This window comes from Budorcas taxicolor, chromosome 4 (genome assembly GCF_023091745.1).
Source record: "Budorcas taxicolor isolate Tak-1 chromosome 4, Takin1.1, whole genome shotgun sequence".
NCBI lineage: Eukaryota > Metazoa > Chordata > Mammalia > Artiodactyla > Bovidae > Budorcas > Budorcas taxicolor.
In genome coordinates, this window is record NC_068913.1 from 49,153,507 (window position 1) to 49,158,464 (window position 4,958).

Sequence of the window (4,958 nt, forward strand, 5' to 3'; positions counted from 1 at the left end):
TAAGGGCGCCCCATCTAGGCAGTGGTAGTGGCTGATGGCCTGATAGCCCTACTGATAGGGTGGGTGACATTCTATGTCAACAGTTGAAAATATCTTCTCCCACTTGGTGGTTTGCCTTTTCACTTTTATAAGAATATCTTTTGGAAAAAAAAAAAAAGAATATCTTTTGGTGAGCTTAAGTTCTTATCTGTAATGTCCAGTTTATCAATATATCTATGACCTGTTTAAGGAACTTTTCATAACCTGAGGTCTAAAAGATATTCTTCTAGATTTTCTGCTCAGTTGCCTTTAGTCACTGGATGTAAAGTCCTCTGGCAAATGTTTTCACGTATGGTGTGAGATACAGGAAAGGCTTCATTTCTTCCCCCGCAACATCAGGTTTACTAAAAAATGGTCCTGGGCTTCCCCGGTGGCTCAGTGGTAAGGAGTCCACCTGCCAGTGCAGGAGACTTGGGGTTCAATCTGTGATCCAGGAAGACCCCACGTGCCGAGGGCAACGAAGCTCTGTGCCACAGCTATTGAGCCTGCACTCTCGAGACCAGGAGCTGCGACTACTGAGCCCGCACGCCCCAGAGCCTGTGTTCCACAACAAGAGAAGCCACTGCAATGAGAAGCTCCACAGCTAGAGAACAAACCTGTACAGCAACAAAGACCCAGCATAGCCAAAACTAAACCAAACAATGAATGTTAAAGCATGGTCCTTCCCCATGAGCTACCTTCATCCTGAGCCAAGAGTCCCTATATGTGTGGGTTGAGAGATCTCCACTATACACAGTGCTCTACTTTTCTACTCTTGTATCAACATATTTTCTTAGTTACTGTACCTTTATACTAAATCTTGACATCCAGCTGTTAGTTCCCCCTCTGTATTGCTTCAGGGATGCCTTGGCTCAGATTTTGACATTTTATACAAGCTTCAAACCTGAGCTTCCCTTTTGGAATAAGGATCGTGGGGCTATTAGTCTTTCCTGGGCTATGTGTTCAGAAGTGATTTATCTAAATTCCTAGTTGGTCCTTTCCAGGGAATTTGCTATCCAAGGCTTAAATAAAGATCTGGTTTGAGCTCATGCAAGTCCAGTGTTTGGAATCCCCACAGTTGCTAAATTCTACTTCTCAGAACAGGCTGAAGTATAAAAATTGAATTTGAAATAGCTGGTGAATTTTTAGGACAAGTCACCTGACCTCTAGAAATGGAGAGCTGACAAAGAGGTCATCCTCCTCTGGGGACTGCACCCTGGAGAGAGAATAAGCTCTGAAGTCAGGTTTGGGGGTTCAGTTCTCAGGTATACCAACTACTAGTCATGTGATGTTGGCCTAGTTAGTTAATTTCCCCATCCTCAATTTGTATCCATGCTAAGTCACTTCAGTCATGTCCAACTCTTTGCAATCCAGTGGACTGTAGCTTGCCAGGCTCCTCTGTCCATGGGATTCTCCAGGCAAGAATACTGGAGTGGGTTGCCATGCCCTCCTCTAGGGGATCTTCCCAACCCAGGAAATGAACCCACCTGCTTCTCTTGGCAGGCATGTTCTTTATCTCTAGCACCACCTGAGAAGTCCATCCTCGTCAGTAAAATGGGATAATAATAGTATCTACATCATGGGTGTTCATGAGAGTTATATGAGATAATATATGAAAAGTGCCTGGCATAGAATGAGTGCTTGGTAAATGTTAACCGTTCTTCTTCTTTTTTTCCTTTTAATATTTATTTATTTTTAATTGATTGATTGGTTTGCAACATTGGTTTGATTTCTGTGATACATCAACATGAACTAACCATAGGTGTACATATGCTGCCTCCTTGAATCTCTCTCCTACCTCCCACCCATTTCCACCCCTTAGTTTATTACAGAGGCCCAGTTTGAGTTCCCTGAGTTGTACAGCAAATTCCCATTGGCTATCTATTTACATATGCTAGTGTATATACATCCATGCTACTCTCTCCGTTCATCTCACCGTTTCCTGCTTCTCCCCCAGCCTTGTCCATAAGTCTGTTCTCTATGTCTGCATCTCCATCGCTGCTCTGTGAACAGATTTGTCAGTACCATCCTTCTAGATTCTATATATATGTGTTAATATATGATATTTGTTTTTACCTTTCTGACTGACTTCACTCTGTATGATGGGCTCTAGGTTCATCCACCTCATTAGAAGTGACTCAAATGCACTCCTTTTTATGACTGAGTAGTAGTCCATTGTATGTATGTACCACGACTTCTTCACCCATACCTGTCAGTGGACATCTAGGTTGCTTCCATAAAAATATGGAATGCTTCACGAATTGGTGTGTCCTCCTTGCACAAGGGGCATGCTAATCTTCTCTGTATTGTTCCAATGTTAGTATACGTGCTGCCGAAGCCAGCATGCCATTATTCTTGAGAAGAATTCCTCTTCCCGCCCATGGCTTTGAGACCCACCTGGGAAGATGGCAGATGGACATTCCTCCTGCGTTTCTAGAGGCAGAGGGTTTTCCTCTGTACAGTCAGCAGCAGAGTGATCTAATATCATCTGCCCCTCAGCAGTACAGGGGGGAAAAATGGTTTATTTTCTTGGCTGAAAACTAGGGAACGAAAATGAAAGAGCCCCATGGAGCAGAGCAATATGTTATCTGTAAGAGACTGGATAGCAGTGAGACAGAGACTGAGAGAAAGAGAGAGAGACGGGGAGGAGTGAACGACTGAGTGTGTGTTTGTGTGTCTGCATGTATGTATATATGTATGTATAATGCCCTGGAGCCCACTGGACAGGGCTGAGGGCCTGGAGGAGAGGAGAGATGTGATCCTGGGCAAGTCAAAAGGCTGGGTCGGGGGATGGTGTGGGGTAGTCCCCCAGAACAGCCCACACGCCCTGGGGCAGCCAGCCTGCCCCTCCCCCAAGGCTTGCCAGAGAAGTGGCTTTGGCTGTCCTGGCTTCAGGGCCATTCCCCGAAGGCTACCACTACCTTGGAAGCCCTTCTAGAAACAGGGAGGTAGCAGTATAGGAGGGACAGTCCCAGCTCCAGCACCTCGGCAGAGGAGGCTGCACTTGTTGCACTGAAATGGAAATATGTTTGCGATGTGCTGAACAGGGGTTCCAATTACACAATCACACAAGTACAATGGCACAGTTACACCTCTACTCTGATCCCATCCAACAGTAAATGCGTGTGTGGGCAATTGTCTGTCTCAAAAGGTTCAAGAGGTTATTTCCACGGCATAAAAATTATCATTTCTGGTTGGAATTATTTATGCTTTTTATGTCCCTTTGTTTTCTGCATTTGTATGTTGTATCTGCAGATTCTTCCGGTTGTATGAGTTTTTATATTACTTTTATAATTAGAATAAAAAGAGAAGGAACATCATTAGGATGTTTCCTTTAACTTGTCTGGAATGGGGGTAGATTCATGGGTTTCTGTTAGAGTCAGTATTTGGGATCAAGCATCACTCGTATTATGCATGTAACAAATATCGTACTTACACACCTGTTACAGGTTTACCTCCACATGTTGGCCTCTGACCAGCTGCTAAATGTGGGCCTCCTTCCAGTTTAAGGGTGAAACCCGCCCCCCCCACCTAAACCTTAAAGGTGTGGCTAAGGTTGTTTGCATGCAATATGGGAAAATAAAACTGGAAGATTCTGTCTAGATTGGGGAAACCCAAGCAGGCATCTTTTGTCTAGTTGTCCTCAGTGTCTGGTAGTGATGTTTGTGTAACATCAGTCAGTGTTGCCTTCTGCAGTTTACAGTGGGGGCTGCCCAAGAAAATTAGGGGTTCATTTTCTCAAGTAACAGATGGAGGGAAGAGTGGGGCTGGTATGGTGGCTCCAGAGGTCCTCAGTGACCAAGCTCTTCTTGTCTCTGCCCCAGTACTGGACTCACAAGACCAGGGCTGGACCTTCAGCCATTGTGTCCCTGTTTAAGCTGGGACTGGATGAGGGGAGAACAGACATGGCTTCCAAGAGGCCTCACCCCAAAGCTTGTACTTGTATTTAGTGACATCTGATCTGCACAAGAGGCTCAGAGGTAGCAAAGTTGGTAAAGACCCTGCCTGCCAATGTAGGAGATGCTTGAGACTCGGGTTTGGTCCCTGGGCCAGGAGGATCCCCTGGAGGAGGAAATGGCAACCCATTCCAGTATTCTTGCCTGGGAAATCCCATGGACAGAGGAGCCTGGTGGGCTGCAGCTCATGGGGTCACAAAGAGTTGGCCATGACTAGAAACACACTGTATTGTAATCATCCAATCTTCACAAGAGGCTCAGAGTAGTTAGCTAACTTATTTATATATACATACATAAATAGTGGTTTTATTTAAATATTTATTTTTATAAACAAACAACCTGGCACATTGTCCAGAGGTCTGTTTCTAAAGAGGGGGAGAAGCTAGATCCCAGGCAGGCAATAAGCCATCTCAGATATTCTAAAAGCTCTGCTTTTCACAGCAAAGTCCATACTTCATAGTGTTCCAGAGACTTCAGGACCAAGGTAGGCTTTTGAAAAACTGGAAAACTAAAGGTGTTACAAAGAGTGCCCTGGGAACTCTGCTCAACAAGATGGTTCTTTTGCTGCAGTTGGTCAGCCAGGGTCCTCCCCATGTTCACCCTCAGGGCAGAGTGCAGCAGGGGGGCTGGCACCTGTCAGCGCTCGGGGGTCTCAATGCAGGTGATCAGGGAAAGCCAGCACAGGAGCAGAGGTTCTTATTTGTCATGCCCCTGTTGCCTCTGTCCACAAATGGCTGGGCCCCTGAAATTCTTTTGACAGTGGCTAAAGTTGCAGATTTTGAGTATTACTTTACTAGCGTGTGAGATGAATGCAATTGTGCGGTAGTTTGAGCATTCTTTGGCATATTTTGCCAACATACTTGGCATACTTTGCCAACAAAGGTCCATCTAGTCAAGGCTATGGTTTTTCCAGTGGTCGTGTATGGATGTGAGAGATGGACTGTGAAGAAGGCTGAGCACCGAAGAATTGATGCTTTTGAACTG

The 4,958-nt window shown here is 45.3% G+C and overlaps 1 non-coding gene across 1 annotated transcript; it reads right to left on the reverse strand.

Moving 5' to 3' along the window:
- Window positions 1-2,256: 2,256 nt before the first annotated feature.
- Window positions 2,257-2,362, reverse strand: LOC128047119 (U6 spliceosomal RNA). The gene has a single exon (XR_008199307.1). It is a non-coding gene; the product is annotated as a U6 spliceosomal RNA (small nuclear RNA).
- Window positions 2,363-4,958: the final 2,596 nt, after the last annotated feature.